The following is a 19,544-nucleotide window of genomic DNA, read 5'->3' on the forward strand; positions in this document are numbered from 1 at the left end:
TCCTGTAGGCAAAACACATTGGCATTAGTTGATTTGTTTTTATTAGCCATTTTTGTGTCTTTTGTAAATCAGTTGCTAGTATACTTTGGTTTTTTTTATATGGGATTTTGTTAATAATTGGCAATAGTTTTTGTATACTATAGATTAAATGATTTATCATTTATTCAGAAAATGTTGAGTACCTACTTCATGTCAGGCAATGGGCAGACCACTTGGGGGAAAATAATTATGAAGGAAAATAGGGTTGCTGCCCTCATGGAGCTTACATTTCAGCCCTTTTTACGCTATGATATAATGATCAGGTACTTTGGATTATGAACCTGAGATCTGTTTATTGCACTTGCATAGAGATAAGGGGTCTTGGTTTAGTCCTTTAGGTCCAGGTTTCTCATGATGCTGAGATGCAGCATTTAAATCATCTCTAACATACTAAGTGAATACACACAGTGTACATAGCATTAAATATCCATGGCAATTCTAAAAAATAGCCACATCAAATTACTGAGATGTTCTCAGATGAGCATCCCTAAATTCCTCTCACACTTGCATCTTTCCTCTTTTCTGCCTTCTATCAGCTGGCAAATTGGTTCCCCCATGCAGGGTACCTAAAGAATTAAAATTTGCTTCCTTAATTTCTCCCTTCCTGCACAAAGAAGAGGAAAGGCAAACTCCTAATTGATAGCACTTAGAGTTATGTTTATTCAGTATTGAATGAACTGTGTGAGGAGCCTGTAGGGTTGGAGGTTGCTAGAAGCCTCTGTAACCTTGAACACAGGAAGCAAGTTAGCCCAGTCCTTTTGTGTCTACAATTTTTTTTTGCGGTACGCGGGCCTCTCACTGCTGTGGCCTCTCCCGTTGCGGAGCACAGGCTCTGGATGCACAGGCTCGGCCATGGCTCACGGGCCTAGCCGCTCCATGGCATGTGGGATCTTACTGGACCGGGGCACGAACCCGTGTCCCCTGCATCGCCAGGTGGACACTCAACCACTGTGCCACCAGGGAAGCCCTGTGTCTACAACTTCTGCAGGTGAAGGTAGGGTTGACCCCAACTGAGTTAAATCCCTGGCTTCACTATTAAAATCTGTGCCCAGCAAATTAACTAGGTTAGCATCATAATATGAAAAGTAAATCACTCCCAATGGCCAAGCCTCTACTATGCCCTGTGTATCTCTGTCATATCCTGATTTCCACCAGCCTAACAGACTTGAGGTACAAATTGATTTACATTAACAGTGATAGCCCGAATTCCCTGGTACATGCCTCTGCCTGCATACCAAATGGGATCTAGCTGCATCTTTAAAGCTTACACATTTATTTCTGGAAGTAACCTTTCATGGGCACATCTGAATTCATGGATATTCATTAGATTTTCATTCACTCATGACCTCCTCTTTGGCAAATACTGGAGGAGGGGTTGTTATTGGAATAAGGTGAAAAGTTCTTATTACCTAACTCTCTTGTTCAGAAGCACCATAGGCAGATTTTGTGTTCATTTATGTTTTTCCATAATGAGGAAATTTTCTTTAAAAGGACATTATAGTTTCAATAAATGTATGACTTTTGACCTTTGATGTTAACCGTAATTTTCACTAAAGAAAGCCTTTCTGATTTAGACATACATAATCAGTCCATATTTATTTTGCCAAGAAAACATAGATATTGGCTTTAATTTCTATAATCTGTGATAAAAAATGATTTCATTATTGACATTCTTGTACTTGTTTCCATCCAAAAGGTAAATAACTTCTGATACAATGTTTTGAAGAATATAATAATCATCAAGACATTCAGGCTTTCAGGACATCATGTAGTCTCTTTGACCATACCTTAGAAATCTGAAATAATGGCTAAGAAAAGCACTCTATTCACTGTAAGTAATCTAGTCCAGCATGAGCAAACTACAGCCTATAGACCAAAACTGGCCCACTGCCCTTTTTGAATAGCCCATGAGCTAAGAATGAATTTTATACTTATAAATCATGAAAAAACTAAAAGGATAATAATATTTTGGCATGTAGACATGATGTGGAATTCAAATTTGAGTGTCCATGAGTGTCCACTGGAACCCCACCATGGCCTTTCATCTACTTATTGTCTATGGCTGCATGCAGGTTTAACTGACAGTGCTAAGCAACTGGGACAGAGACTATGTGGCCCAGAAGCCTAAAATCTTTACTATCTGGTCCTTTACAGAACAAGTGTACAGATCCTGATTTTGATAAATAATTTACTTCATTGAAGTAGTCTTCTTTATGCCATGTGGACTAACAAACAGTACCTGTCCTCGGCAGTACTGTGGATTTTATAAAGTTGACTTTCTATACCCCTCCCAGCCTTACCCCCTTATATGGGTCAATTCCTCTCTATCTTCCCATCAATCATCAACTCAATAACCCCTCATGCCACTAGAGATGGGCTAAGGCTTGACACACCTTTCCTGGTTGCAGTCAGAGGAAAATATGAGGCTTGAAGAAGAGGCATAGGAATTATGATATGGTTGGCTTTGAAGGAAGAAGAAAGGGCCCACAAGCCAAGGAATGTTGGTGGCCTCTAGGAGCTCAAAAGGCGTGGAAACAGATTATCCTCTAGAGCTACCAGAAAGGAATACAGCACTGTTGCCACTTTAATTTTATCCCAGTGAGACCTGTGTCAGACTTCTGACCTACAGAACTGTATAGTAAATTTGCGTTGTTTAAGCCACTAAATTTGTGGCAATTTATTATAGCAATAGAAAACTAATTAGGTAGAGAGATAGATATATAATATTATAAAATATACATGTATATAATATATATTATATAATATTTAGATAGGCATGGCTATAAATATAGATAGATGTCAATAGGGATATAGATATTGATATCACAATAGATTGCATTTTAATGGAAATTTAATGTTGCCTCTACCATAAGTATTTGTGTGTAGTCCCTTAGCTCTAATCTAAAGTAAATAGCCTAGTTCCTTTTAAAGATACTTTGACTTTCATCTGGTAATTTATTTGAGAGTGAAAGGAATAGAATTTTCCCTCAAAGAACCCTTGACCACAACTAATAGTGTTAGAATTTATTCCTGTTATGTCAGGCAGGTAGTTGGCATCATAGCAGATACCTAAAATAGTTTTGCTAGCCCATTTTTTCTCAAATATTTACTCTGTATCTGGCTTTTGATGTGTAATTGGGCCATGTATGTTTATCTTAATATTATTTTATGATACTAGAACATGGTTGAGAAAGAACGTTAGAGATCTGCCATCTATAAAAAAGATTAAGTTATTCAAGATTTGGGGAAACGATTAATAGGCCAACCCATTTAAGAGTTCATACATATAGCTTTATCACTCTCTACTATCTTCTACAATTTTATTTGTGCCTATGATAATTAGAGAAAGGGAAATAAGTTGCTGTCAGTGTTTCAAAACAAAGGGAACTAGTTCTGCATTGAGATACTGACCTGAGAAAGCAGTATTCCTGCCTTCATTTATGACTTCTATTCTTGACTATTCATAGTTTAAAAGCACGTGTGGTTATAATTAACAATGAATTACACCATTATTTTATAAAAACTTTGCAAATACTCTTTTATTTCAAAAGTAAAACATGTTTATTGTTTAAAATTCAAGCTATTGGAGAATCATGTAACATAAATGAAAGTTTCTTCTCGACCTCAGCCTCTCCTTCCCCAGGTGTAGCCATTATTGTTACTTCTGTGCATATCCTTTCAGGCCTTTAAAAAAAAATCTAAAAATAGTTATAGGAGTGGTGGTTGTTTTATTTGGTTAATTTCAAGAACACTATTTTATAATATATTGTTCTACATTTTGCTGTTTTCATGTAACGATACATCAAAATACATCTTTCTATGTCAAGTTAGACAATATTAATCATTCATAGCTGCTATATGTTCTCCAGTGTGGACATACCATACTTATCTAAAGTCATTCTAGATAAAGTATGGTATGACTTATAAATAACTTTAAAATTACTTATAGCATTTTCCCGGGTTTTTGTGGAGTTTTTTGGTTTGCTAATTTTAAACTGTGTCATGAGAAACACATGTATGCAAGTATTTTTTAAGATAAAATTCTGCAAGGAAAAAATAATTGGTTGAAAACATGTACATCTGATATTTTGACAGATAGTGTTGCTCCTCAAAGGCTGTCCCAGTATAAACTTACATAATCAGTGTATGAGATTGTTCATTATCTTATGCCCTCTCCAGCACTATGTACCATCTGTCTTATCATTTCAATCTAGTGTGAAAATGGTATGTCATTGCTTTTGTTAAAATTTTTCTGACTTAAAAGGTGATGCAATAACTTTTCAAATGTTTATTGGCTATTTGTATTTCTGCTTTGCTGTCTATGAAATGTGCTTCTCACCAGTGAAAATGATACAATTCGTTTTGTTTTAGCTTAGAGAATCCTAACCAAACTTGATAGTTGTTTCATTTTTAGAAAGGCCTGTCCCACAATAATACTAGATCTTTTTGTTCCAGTTTTATTGAGATATAGTTGACATTAATCACTGCATAAGCTTAAGGTGTACAGCACAATTGTTTGACTTACGTATACTGTGAAATGATTACCATTATAAGTTTAGTTATTAGCATTCATAATCTCAAACAATAAAAATAAAGCAAAAAAACCCCACACACAACAGCAAAAACAGCAACAACAAAAAATAAATAAATAAAGCAAAAAAGAAAGAAAGAAAAAAATTTTTCCTTGAGGTAAGAACTGATAGGATGTACTCTTTTAATGCTTTTCACATATAGGAAGCAGCTTAACAAAGTATTAGACATTCACGTGGACCAAAAGAAGCTAATATATTTCAAAAATCCTGGTTCTCAATTCAGATATTTTAAAAAGTGGAATCTTCTGCTGTTTACTCACGTAATACCTATGTAAATGCATGCAGTGAAGACTCTCGGGGGATTTTAGAAAGATTGAATGTGATTTGTATTTACTGGTTTAAAATTTTAACCTGGGGAGTTACTTCCTTACTCTACATTAGAAGAATGATCTTAGGAATGCAACTAGTCTGAAACACTAAGTCTTTAAAGCATCACCAGGATTATGGGAGACAGAAGAGAGGAAAAGTATAGAATCCTGTAGTGTTAATAATTGGAAAGGACTATAGAAATTTTCTAAAATATATTTTAAATTCCAACTCTTCATTTTTTTCCAGAAAACAATATCCATTCCAGAAAGAAAAAAACTTTAATGAAAGATTCATAATTAGAAAGAAACATATAGAAAATCCATGTCAGTATATTCTAAATAAATCATCTTAAAAAATAATTTTGTGAAAACAGTTCCTGTGTTGGAATATCCCCAATCAATCCATAGAACTCATGAGAATATCTGAAAGATAGTGCTACATTTTTCTTTCTTTCTATAGAATGCCATTAAAAAGTGTAATTAATGAAAACAATATCACTTCAGTATTTTGTCCATGTAAATCCCCATTACCAAATTCCTACTTTTGTGTGTGTACAGCTTAGATTATTGACTGAATAAATATATGAAAAACTTTTTCATTTGGATTTTTTTCTCTTTTTACATCATGATTTTTGACATACATGCTGAAATGCTACTGGGGTGTTTTATTTTCATATATTCTGAGATTCATGGGCAGCACCATTTATTTTAACCAAATTAAAGTCAGTAAGTGCCTTCCATTAGATTTAACACATGGAAGGTGGGAGCTTGTTGATCTCTTTCTCTTTAAAATTGGTAGCTATAAGGTACAGGGTTGGTTGGCCAGTGGGCATCTTTCTGATTGTGCAAAGAAAGTTTGTCTATAGAACAAGAGAATAAGGGTGATTTAAGGAGACTAATAGTGACAAGCAGAGCCTGAAAATGTAGAGACAGAGATTGAGAGTCTTATGGCATACATTGGAGTCAAGCCAGTATCATCCTTAAATTTCCCAGTTGCTGAGCAAATGAAGTCTGCCATTTTACTCAGGGTAGTTTGAGTTTTATTTTTATCATTTGCAATTGAGAAATACACTGTGGCCTCTGTAAATACTCAGACTAAGAAAACAAATTTATGAATTGCATATAAACTCCAATCTATTGCAATATGATAAGGCAAGTGTATGAATGAGGATACCACTGGTAACATCTCTACATTGTACAACTCTCACTTTTTCTTCATGATAACCTCTTCTGGTAAGTGACCTGTAGGAATGAAGCAAAGTGTCAGTATCAATTAATGCTTCAATATTAGTAAAGCTTAATAATGTTCTTACTTTTAAATAAAAGTTTAATCTTTTTCTTTTTACACAAATTGGTCATTTTGTGCTTAGCTAAATTTGAAAACCATTGTTTAAATAATATAGTTCCTTAGATTCTCAGAATAAAAAATATATGTTTTTTATTTACCAAGACAGGTATTTCACTAGACATTTCCTTCAACTATTTCAGTGCCTTCATTGGATTTTAAAATTGATATCCCCTAAGTGTGTTCTAGTTCTCCTTTGGAGCAAATAAGCAGCCTCTAATAATGGAGTGCAAATATGTTTGTAGAAAATACCTCCATTCATATTTTGTTCATTTGTAAAAACGCTTCTCAGAAAAAAATAGTTCATTGCACAATTTTATAAAAAATCTTTGAAAGTTTCTATAATCCTCCTATCCTGTTTCCTTGTTTTATGGCTCACTTTTACATAAGTGTATGCATAGTAGTTGTCACAGTGGCGTTCACTCTAAAGATGATATTTGAAACATTGATGATAGCTAGTTGTGGAAGCATCAGTAAGGAATAAATGTTTCTTTATCCTTTCTTGCTAGCCTTGGTGCAAAGTATGCCTTGTTTAAGAATAGCTTTAATTTTACCTGGTCTGCCACATCTAGGAAAATTGAGGTCAATCGATTATATCAACACAAACAAATGTGCTTAAATAAAATGAGAATTTCCCTCATTAACTATGACCTTCAAATGACCCAGTTGGTGCAAAATAAAATAAAAAATCCAAAAAGCCTTGTATTGACAGGTCACATTAGTAATGATATGATATCTCTATTGATTTCTTTACCCTTTATTCTATAACAACGTGGCTTTAAAGAGCTCACTCCCCAGAACGTAAGCATCCTTCATTTTCTCCAGAGTGAATTCTCTGTTCTTGGAAGTATTATAGCAGCTATTTTGGACATGCCCATTTTAAGTCTTGAAATCCTGAACTTTCTAGGCCTCAGCTGGTGTCAGGATAGAGGACATAACAAAATTTCTTCTCAGCCCCAGTATCTTAACAGAGAGATAATCACAAAGTCTTGTGAGGATTCCAGGGTTCTTATTCTAGAAGTGATTATTAAAATGTAAGCATCCTTGGAACACAATGTGAAACAAATTAGAGTTTCAGATAGCTTTAAAAGGGTTTGTTATTTCATCAGATTGTAATGTAATTCTAGTGTGTTTGTTCGCTAAGATGTAAGTTGCCGAAGGAAGGGATCAGCTCTAAATGGTGGCATTAGCTACTTCAGGACTGGCAAGTGTTTTCTGTAAAGGTCCAGGTAGTAAATATTTTAGGATTTGAGGGTCAAAGGTCTCTGGAAGAACTACTCAACAGTACCTAAATGAATATGTGTGACTGTTTAGATAAAAAATAATTTGCAAAAAGAGATGGTGGTTTGGATTTGGCCACAAGCTGTAGTTTGTCCACCACGGAGCAATCCTGATGAGGGCATTCCTGGTTCCATTCTAAGTGATGAGAGAACAGCCTATGGGGAGGGGAGGCTGACAGGGCTATCAAGCCTAAAAGATTGTTATTCACATTAAAGCTCCTTTCCCTTTTCCTTGGTATTGTAGGATGAAAACTCAGAGCCTGATTTCTGGGACCTTTGATTTATATTATACAATATAAATAACTACATTAAAGTGAAGAAATAAATTTTGCCATGAAAGAGATGCAAAAATGAGTAAGAGGTAAAGGCCCACTAAGCAGGATGTTAACAGTTCTGAGTCTTTCCCTAATTTGTCAAAGAAAAATGGAGCCTATATATTGTAGTTTAGTGCAACATGATCCAGTAGAAATATAGTGAAGCCACAAATGAGAACTCCATATGTAATTTATTTATTTTTTAATTAATTAATTTTTTTACAGTAGGTTCTTGTTGGTTATCTATTTTAAACATAGCACTGTGTACATGTCAATCAATTTATAATTGCTAGTAACCCCACTGAAAAGAAAAAAGAAGCAGGTGAAAGTAATTTAAATAATATATTTTCTTTAAACCAGTATAGACAAAATATCATGTCAACATGTAATCTGTAAAAACAATATGTATTATATATTTCTTATTCTCATACTAATGTTTGAAATCCAGTGTGCATTTTATACTTACAACTCATGTCAATATATACTAACCACATTTCAGTTCCTCAACAGCCTTGTGTGATGGGTAGCTATCATATTGTACAGTGCAAGTTTAGTGACTTAAAAATATGTTTTTGGATTCAGGCATCCCTCAGTTTGAATCACTAATTCCACCACATAGCATATCCACATCTCAGTTCCCTCATATATAAAATGGGGATAAAAGTTGTGGTTACCTACGTGTGTGTAAAAACACTTACCACAGTATCTGGCACATATAAAGTGTTCAAGTGATAGCTAACATAACTTATACCTGACAAATAATAAATTTCTCTCATTCTTGCATATTATGTCTCTTTGTATATACATACACCTGTTGGTTCATTAGAATTGTGAATGACAGACATGTATATAAATACAGTATTATCAAACTAGATGTATTTGAGGATTTCAGAGATGCTTGTTTCAAAGAAATAATTCTCCATGAATGCTCACTTCAGATTAATGTTTTAGCAAAAATTACAACAGTCAGTGATACTAGATTTCAGATAAAATTATTTGTCTTAAGTGCTACCATTGTTAAATAAAAATGCTTCCTACCCTTTTTAGTCTTCTGAAAATAAGCTAAATGTTAAAACCATGGTGTCCTTTATAATTATCTATTGAAAAACACATGATTAGGAGTATAAAATGTCATTGTTTCTAATCTTAATTTAAAATAAAATGTCATTTGGACCATCTCCCTGAAAGATAATCCAAATTGAACTGGAGTTCCTATGAAGAACAAAGATTAGGTTTCCTTAACTCATAAGAAACGCAGTTGTTGGGGCACAGTTAATTTAGAAGGTCCTTTTGAATTTCAGGATTACGGGGGTACTGTGTCTTTCAGTGCCTCCTTTATGTATTTGGTTCCCCACCCCTCACCTAACATTGTAGTGCCTAAGCATACATTTGGAACAGTTGAGCTTTGCAGTGACCAGAATGAATGTGTGTCACTTTGTTAAGCAGTCTGTCCTGCCACTTGGAATTTAGTTAGTTACATATAGAAAGTCATGTTGGAAAAGACATACAGAACTTGCATGGTTTAATATTCAGAAACGGAAATCTTCAGGATGAAAACTCCAAGGATGAAATTCAAGAAAAAGAAAAAAAGATTAAATAGAGTAAAAGGAATAGGTGGAGAAAAATAGAAAAAAGAATTCAAACCCAAAGCCTTAGTAGGTGCAGGTGATTCTAACCAAACCGTCTCTATTATAGTCAACATCTCAATAAAAATACAGACAGCAGGACTTTTCAGCTTTGCTGTTGGGGACATTGCTGGGTTACATCAAAAATACCAAGAGCTGTGCCAAAGAACAAATTCAAATAACAGTATCCTGTGTTGTCTGAGCCTGATCCAAAATTGCTGCCATATCTGCAGCAAGTAAGAAAATATCTGGGTTAGTGAAGTCAATCTTATGACATCAGAATTCCATCCTTAGTGTGTTTTGCTTTTTCATTTTTCCAAGAGGAGACAGTTGTGGAAGGGAATGAAAGATTTATAATCAGGCATATATGACAATATGAATTGTATCTTTAAAAATAATTGCCATGCTAAAATATATTTCCTCCTTGGTCCAGTGGAATATTTATATTAATGTTGTTGCAACTTCTAGTATTCTGTAGACATTAGACCAAAAGTTGCTATGATTCCTAGAATTATTTTCTTGACAATCATTTCATGTTTGTGTATTTCTTTTTTTTTTTTTTTTTTTTTTGCGATATGTGGGCCTCTCACTGTTGTGGCCTCTCCTGTTGCGGAGCACAGGCTCCGGACACACAGGCCCAGCGGCCATGGCTCACGGGCCCAGCCGCTCCGCGGCATGTGGGATCTTCCCAGACCGGGGCACGAACCCGTTTCCCCTGCATCGGCAGGCGGACTCTCAACCACTGCGCCACCAGGGAAGCCCATGTTTGTGTATTTCTTTACTCATTCAAACAACATTCATCCATTCAACTAACAATCTTGAATGAATGCTAATTGTGGGCCAGAGACTAGGGCTAGATACTATGGAGACAAGGACAAAGACAGTATTACTTTCCGGAAAATATTTACAAGCAGGCAAATATCTTTACATCATGGTTACTTAAAATACTAGTCATCATTTTTTTTTCTAATTTCATGTAGACTTTCATTATTAACTTGATGTAGAGGATAACGGTGTTTAAAGTCTTTTTCCAGATTATGTAAAACATGACATCCTGTGTTTTAATTTTGAGCACATATTTATAAAATCGGAAACTTTGGCTTAATGGTGTGTGCCTGAAAACTTGAGTTTTCAAAGAAATTATTGCTACTAGAAGTTTTCTTCAACCAAAATTGTATGGACCTAAATTGTGTAAGAACAACTGCTTTCTCTGGTCTGTGTGCCAGTCTTTATTTGCATTTGTGAAGGAGAAAACTAGATCATACTTTGCCGTATTTGGCTCTCAGCTGTAGAGCTCTGATCAGCAAACCTTTTAATCGTGCCAGATTATGTGATTGTTTCGTGACACAGATGTACAGTCACTAGGGATTAGGGTTTGTTGTTTTAAAATTGTCATTTCAGCTGTCTGTATGCAGATACAGGATTGCCTTCAAAAATCTAAATATGGATCTTTCTAAAAATGCTGACAAATACATTAGAAAAGGAAGGTTTTTTTTCTACACAACTCCCTAGAACCCACCCCCCAATTTTTAAATGAAAAAAGAAACCCTAAAACTAAAACATTTATAAAGTATCCCTTAACTGGATTTATTTACTCTTCTCTGGAAAATTATAAACTCTAAGTACTGACACATTTTAAGTATACAGACAATCGAAATAACAATCACTCATGTTAATTGTATACATAGTTAAACTATTAGAAAAAAATGACTACATTATAAGCTTGCAACTTGATATGCTTATGGATAATCTCAGAAATTTAAGAAAACATATCATATTGTGTCTGAAAATACATTAGGCTCTTGATAAATGGCCCTTTACCACATCAGGGTCTTTGTCATTAACAGCCAAATGTAATATTGGCTGAATCTATTTATGTTTTTGTTTTTAGTTGATATTTATTTAGTATTTTCTGTTTGTCAGACTCTGGATTTTTCAACTGCTCTTTCACTTTGACACTTGCTTGTGGGTTTTTTTGTTGTTTTTTTTTAGAGGGATGTATGGGATTTGTTGAATTGGGGTATAAAGAAGCCATTCATATCAACAAAGTAAACTAAGGACAGACATCAATATCATATAGGTACCCAATGGCAGTAGAGAAGGACTTGAACCTGTAATTCCTGAATCCTATGGTCTTTCTACTATACCTACTTTGTTATTTTGACCCCAAAAGTAGGGGTGAGCATTTATTGAGTTAAATTAACTCAGGCTCCTAATTATGAAACTAAATGATTTTTATGGCACATAGACCTCTGTTTTTGATATTGAATAAGGAACAATTCTTGACCTCAATGATTGGTAGAGACATTAAATGCCTCAGGCATATGGAGATGGATGTAATTGATGGCCTAACCAGACCCCCTTTTACTGGTGCTGTGAGCCCATGCTCCTCTGCTGTCTGCTGGAACACAGGATAATTCCCCCTTATGCCAGCCAGCCCTCATGGCCCTAGACCAGTAAATGACTAATAAGGAAAAAAAAGCCAAGGTTTTTGGCCTCAAGATAGGACAAGCTCTGAGGTGCAATGTATTCTACGTAGCTTCTCATGGGGTGAGGCTGAGGCTGGAATTGTATGTGCAGTTACACCTTTTCTTGGTTTTTTACCCTTTCTGTTTTGCTTCCTCTTTTCCTTGCTCTTTTCTTCATAATTTCTTGCACTTGAATCATTATTTAAGAATCAGTTTCTTGGGCTTCCCTGGTGGCGCAGTGGTTGAGAGTCCGCCTGCCGATGCAGGGGACGTGGGTTCGAGCCCTGGTCTGGGAAGATCCCACATGCCGCGGAGCGGCTGGGCCCGTGAGCCATGGCCGCTGAGCCTGCGTGTCCGGAGCCTGTGCTCCGCAACGGGAGAGGCCACAGCAGTGAGAGGCCCGCGTACCTCAAAAAAAAAAAAAAAAAAAAAAGAATCAGTTTCTGAAGAATGCAACCTGAGAAAATGTTTGCCTATAAAGTTTTTCTACCCAAGTTGTACAGCTTATTTACCTCTTCCTACCCTGTTAGCTGTTATTATTTGCTACTCTCAACATGCCTTTTCCACTCGCCTTATGTAACACATTATGGGTTCTTCCGTTTTGCTGCTTCTAACCTGGTACAGACAGACAAAGCAGACTTGATAGATTTTTCTGTAAAGTTAGAATGAGTAGCTATGAATGAGGACTTGGGTTTTCCATAGATAACTTCCTCTTCTCGGCTAGAGTTTTCTTTTTCAGTTTTTCCGAGAAGTGACTTCCAAACGAATGCTACATGAAGCAGCTAAAGAACATGAGGTGATATTATAAAGGACCAAATTATGCAGTACAAAAAGAGAAGAAAGCAAACACCATAATAAGATGCTAATTGTTATGCACACTGATTGAGTGACACTGATTGGACAGCAAACACATCAAGCCCTATTCACCCCGATGCTCTCCCCTCCTCCAATCCCCCATCATCATGCCATGAATGTGAATCAACACAGTTTTCAGCAGGAGACCACAGAATTAAATCAACTTAGCCAGAATTTTTAGGATCTCCGGATTTGGGGGCACCTGGCTACTTATTGTGTTGAGAAATCTATGTCTTCTGAGATTAAGCTTAAATATGAAGGGTTCGATCATGTAGCGCACACTTGGCAATGTCAACACAGATGTCTTTCCACACTGTGTTGCTGTCACAAAAAGGATTGTACAACAAACTTTGGCTTTCCACTCTGCCAGCTCTCTGAGGTTTGCTACAAAGCATATAGTTCAATACATTAGGAGAAAATATGAAAATGCGTGCCCCCCCTAGGTACTGCCATGCCCAAGTAAATAAAATGTACTGCATGTAATTTCCTTATCCACAAAGCTCAACAAGCTCCAAGGGATCTGTTTGCAGAGAACAACCATATTCTACTTTGGAGTCCAAATTATTCAGCTTTATTTTTCATTCTTTTAAATTTTCCTATTTCCATTATGGTAATCCATGGATTTAGGATCCACTCTGTGAAATGTGTGGCCTAAAATCATGTTATCTTTATATCTGAAATTCTTCCTTTTTCCATATAGAGTGTAAATTAGCAGTACAAACAAGGCTTTGGGAGGGAATCTTTAAACTAGTTAAGTGAACAGGCTGCTCTAGTGCCCTTAAGCACTTCAAAAGCATGTATTTATCCACAGATGGCTAGTATGCTAATTACCATTTGTTATTATTTAGGTCATTAAACCCACTTCCTTAGAGAATTGCGTTAGACAGTTTCTTGTTTTGTAGCCCATGCTGACCTACTATATATTCTTAAATGGAATCAAATTTTGTTTCTCAGGAAACACTATTTGCATGACTATTTAGTAAATCAGACTGGCTTTCCTCCTAAATGATTTTATCATGCTTCAGTGACATCCACGTGGCTGAAGAGATGGTGGCTGCTGGTGCTTGTTATAGTAATGCTTATGACATTCTCAATATCATAAACACATTGCTTTCTTTAGTTTCAAAGAAAGACAGTATTATGTTCACTAGATGTTGTGGATTCATTGATCTAAATAACAATGAAATGATGTAAATGATAACTTGTCTTTTTTTTTTTTTTCTGTACACGGGCCTTTCACTGTTGTGGCCTCTCCCGTTGCGGAGCACAGGCTCTGGACGCGCAGGCTCAGCAGCCATGGCTCACGGGCCCAGCCGCTCTGTGGCATGTGGGATCTTCCCGGACCGGGGCACGAACCCGTGTCCCCTGCATCGGCAGGTGGACTCTCAACCACTGTGCCACCAGGGAAGCCTGATAACTTGTCTTGAATGCAGTATTACCATGTCAAAATGGTGGAATCAAATATAACCTCCTTCCTTGCTAACTCTATCTTCATTACTGAGGAAAAACACGAGCAAACAGAGGAAAAGCCCCTTAAGCCACTATTTCTGTTATGATGTGTTTTGAAGAAGTCTTCTCTACTCAATCACCTTTTAACCAGAAGCTGATTCTTCATTACATAGAGTTTCCTTGGCAAACCAAACACCAGTGTCATTCTTCTCACCAAATGATCATCTTTTTTTTAGCAGCAATGGTTTAGTGGAATTGGGGTCTCTCTCTATAATAGAATCTAATGCTACTTCATAGTTGTAAACATTTTTCCATCTCAAAACATTTTGCATTAATTTAATTTATATGTGTATAATCCACTACAACAGAAAATAAATTTACTCCAACCAATACTGGTATGCTTCAATTCACCAGCTTGCAAAAATTGTGTAATACATATTGTTTCTCTTGTTTCTTTGGCTCTCAGGAACCTCAGAGCTAATTCTGTGCTTAATTGCTGAAATCATCCTTATTTAACATAGAAAGAAGCATTTCTTTAAATCACATGGTCTTGTTTTAATGGTCCAGTTAAATATGCCTTTTATAATTATAATTTTATATAATTAATTATATAAAAATTATATTTTATATAATTAAAGCAAATGCTTTGGGGACTAATCATAGAATAAACAATAAACATATTCATCTAATTGTGGCCTGTCAGATAAAGAAGGGAAAGATGACTATAGTTCTTTACAGAAGAGAAAACAGCTTAAACAATAAGCTTCCTTTATTACTTAAATCTAATTTACTTCTGAAAACGTGTCAGATATTTCGTTATTTAAAATAGTGTAAAATAACAAAAAATCTGTTCTCCATTCATACAAAAACACCAACCAACTTTTTTCTGATGCGATTAAAACATTTTAAACATGCATTTAACAAGTCACCAAGGATTTTTACATGACACAAAGCATCTAAAACACCAGTTACCTAATTATTTAAGACTAATGAACTCATCGATGGGTTTGTTTTTGCACAGTTTGCAAAAATACTATTCACTATTAGATATAGATTATACTTTGACACTAAAAGAAATATGTTCTCTAATGCAAATAAACAATGCAGGAATCACTTAGGTAAGATATTCAACTGCCTTCATGATGGAGCATTCTCGTTGCCTGAGAGCCACGAGGAAATGGAGAAGCTGTTGACAGAGGCCAAGGTTCAGGGCCTCATAGACAAGTGCCAGGCAGGCCTATGAAACAAAACGAGCCTCGCTGCAAAGATTCTGTTAATCACCGCTTCCAAAGAAGAAGGAAAACTTACAGCAACTTCAAATAAGCTAGTTGTATAATTTCTGTATAACAGAAGTAGCAACGACTATTCCCATACCAACATATCTGACAACAGTTTGTTGAAAAACTCAATTGTTTTGACAACCTGTCCCTGAGCTTTGATGGAAGGTCCTATTCATAAAAGATGCTACTGAGGACAAATTTTGCTCTTAATCCTTTTAGGATCAAGGCTACAAGATGCTGGCTTTGTTATATGTTCATCCTCTACCACTACCTCCTCTACCTTCACTACATCCTCTAGCACTGTGAAGAAACAGACCAAAGTAGAATTCCCTTAAGCCTGGACTTATGAAGAGAGACTGAATACTTTGCCCACTGAAGTCTAGGACAGCCAGGAATTTAATTATGCACTCCTAGAGTCCAGAGGTGGGGCAGCCAAAGACTCCACCATCTGGAGGAGGATGAGAACGTGGGTAGCTTGTATTTACATCACACACCTGGCCGCCGGGCTAAACACTACCGCTGAACTGGCAGCAGACCTGAGCTGTACTCCCTACTGCCCAGCCACCCTGCTGTGCTCCTGGCAGGCTTCTGGGCACCTTTCCTTTCCACTGAGTCTAGAAATCCTCTTTTAAAATGAGCCATATAACTAGTTTCCTTGTTTGCTTGATAAAACTTTTCTTTTAGTTCTGTCTTTACCCAAGTTGAATATATCTCCCCATTGATGTATAATTCCATCTGAGTTCTCTTTTTTCAAGTGAGAATACTTGGAGCCAGGGTATTTCAGTTTTCAGAGGAAAAAGTGTGAATGGATGTAGGCTGTATATAAGACCTTTTCTGTGCAGTATTTTGTTGATGGTGTTTACTACCTTTTGGAACTATCTGTTCGTTCTTAACTAAGGAGCTGTTAAAAAGTCCAAAATAGTTTTACAATTTTCAAGCCCCAACTAACTAGCTTTTGGAAACTATGCTTCTATGACTATGCAATATCTTATTGTTTTGGCAGAAGTTCTTCCACTGTGTGGTTTTGAATTTGGGCTTCTTGATAAATAGCTGCATCTCATATCAGTGATGTGTAAACAGAAGAGTCCTGTACTCCTAAAACTCTGTTCCTAGTGTTGCTTTTGATGCATAGCATTGTTTAAGGTGAAAGCCATTTGTGGCCTTGATTAATTCTTGGTCTGATTTTTGCAGAGACTCCCTCATGCCCAGTTGGGAGTTTGGCTTTTATGATGGCATTAGGGTTCCTAAGATGTAAGGTTTGAGTGACTGTTCAGCTCTGCTAATGGCTCCTTCCGTGACTCTTGCATTTTCTGATTGCTTTCCCATTCCAGGAACAAAATCCATTCCAGGAATTAAATCTGAGTTTGAGACTCTCAAACTGCTGTATCACAGGATTTATATTCTTATTTTTCAGCCTTTTTCTCCATTAAGCTGTACTTACCAAAGCCAGTGGATGCTCTGCCCTTTGCTTACAAATGAAATTTGTCCCCAAGCATGGCCTTCCACACCTCCAAGGGGTGTGGTTCACAATAATACTGGGGAATCTTGCCTCTCTTATATCAGCCTTTGGTAATTCAGTAAATTGAGCCTCTGGGTCCTTGAAATAGAGTTTACAGATGAGATTATTGTAGTACACTAGATATCATCTCTTCATACTAATGAAGTATTGCTTATTTCCCTGAAGATAAATCTTGCTTGTTTTATTTATCATAACTAACAAGTAATTACTGAATGCCCACTGTTGGTATTTAGTGTGACAAGTGCTGCAAACACTATCAAGTAGATTATAGAGCAAAGAATACAGACTGAAACTGATTCTTTAAACCCTAAGACATTAACTACATTTTAAATGTTAATAGAATGGCCAGGCTGGAAAAAGGTTTTGTGTCCAGACACAAACATTTGCAATGTTGGGAAGAGGAAAACATCATCTTAGTAAAGCAATTTCCTAAGTAAAGCTATCCAGAAAGCTATCCAGATAAACACCCACAATATGGAGGTGGGATGAGTAAAATATGGGCATTAGATTGAAAAGACTGCATTCAACATTATACTCTAGGAAAACAGTGAAGAGTGATATTCTGTATTTCTTTCTCAAAATTGGCACATCTCCTTAATATTGGGTGGCATTCACTTAATCTCCACTTTTCCATAACATTGAGAATTTTCCTCACCTGTTCTAATTGATAAATATGAAATCTGAGACCAAGTGAGTATTGGCAGATTAACAGTGGGGTGATTGATTTTCGAGAACCAATAGTGACTGAATGCTTACGAATATGCATTCTAATCTTGATGGGGTTAAGCAAGTTTTCAGGCAATGGCTTTGTGACTTTACCCTTAGAATTTCTTAATAGGGACTCTTCACATGAAACCATTCATTTTCAAGAAAATAACTGGCTCAAATGTCATTTCAGATTCATAAACCACGTCTCCAGTGCCATTTCACACATGAAAAATCAGTAATAGAATAATTCGGGGGATTATTTGTTCATACACATTTTAACTTGGAATCTTTTTCTTGGACAGTTTTTGAAAATAGGGTGTAAAACTATCTTTCTGGAATAGTTGAGATGGAGCTCTGGTGGACTAGATAATCTCCATCCCTTTCAAACCATGCTTTTCATACTGTGATCTCTCTTCCTAAGCCATTTAGGAAACTCATTAACTTAAGCTTTGGTTGGTGTAATTACACAGTTGTGAAATGGTGTATCTTGTACACTGTTCTTCTGTACTTTGTAAACAAGTCCTCTCTGTATCAGATAACTGAGAATGTATAACCATTACTTCAAAATAGCAGTTACAGAACAAGGCAAGCTTAAGCACAAATGAAAAGTACAAGTTGTCATTCTGTTAGTATGGATTTCTTGTAAAATGTATTTGTAAGCAGTTTGACTTAGTGGAGGATTAAAGAAAGAAAGAAGCTTTGAACCAAATGTGAAGATTTAAAGGTAATGAACCGTGATTGATGATAATTTTGGAGAAATAAAAGCTACATACTTAGGTTAAATATGAGTTGGTTAATTATAAATAGTTCATTATTTAGCAAGAGAACAGAAAAACAATTGTGCTGTTATCTAGAGATCACCTTAAATGTCTTTTCAATATATGTTTCCTTTAAATAACCTGTGTTTAGACTATGAAATTGATTTTAATTTTTTTACACACACCCACAAACACAATTTCACTTCTACCTACAGATGTTATCAGTGTAATACTGTAACATGGGTATTTTTGTGCTTTCTAATTTGATACATCTACCATGTTGATTTTACTACCTATTTTTTTTTTTTTTTTTTTTTTTTTTTTTTTGCGGTATGCGGGCCTCTCACTGTTGTGGCCTCTCCCGTTGTGGAGCACAGGCTCCGGACGCGCAGGCCCAGCGGCCATGGCTCACGGGCCCAGCCGCTCCGCGGCATATGGGATCCTCCCAGACCGGGGCACGAACCCGTATCCCCTGCATCGGCAGGCGGACTCTCAACCACTGCGCCACCAGGGAGGCCCACTACCTATTTTTTTTAACATTAAAATTTTAGAGTTCATTGTTAACATCAACCATGCTAGTAGGCATTTAAACAGGCTATCTGTGGTGATTCATATTCTCCGAAAATTTAAATTTCTTTCTAGAAATTTGAAAGTTATGTTAGCAGCTGGTTAACAATTTTTAATATACTTTAAAAAATGTAGCTTTCATTGGGATCAAATATGTGAATTTTAGGAATTTGAGTTGCAACACCTTGAAGTGAATATATATTACAATGGTACAACACTGGCTTTGGAGTCACAGAGAACTGGGCTTAAATCCTGACCCTGTTACTTCCTGGTCATATGATCTTGAGCAAGTTAATATTAGTTTTTGATTAAGAGGTATATATTCCTTTCAAGGCATAGCTTATAAGAGAAGTTTTCAAGATTCAGGGTAACTTATGGAACCCCATAGCAGTAGTGAGACCTCTTACCAGAAAATGAAAAGACACTAGAAATTTAGA

Source organism: Mesoplodon densirostris, chromosome 6 (genome assembly GCF_025265405.1).
Source record: "Mesoplodon densirostris isolate mMesDen1 chromosome 6, mMesDen1 primary haplotype, whole genome shotgun sequence".
Classification (NCBI taxonomy): Eukaryota; Metazoa; Chordata; class Mammalia; order Artiodactyla; family Ziphiidae; genus Mesoplodon; species Mesoplodon densirostris.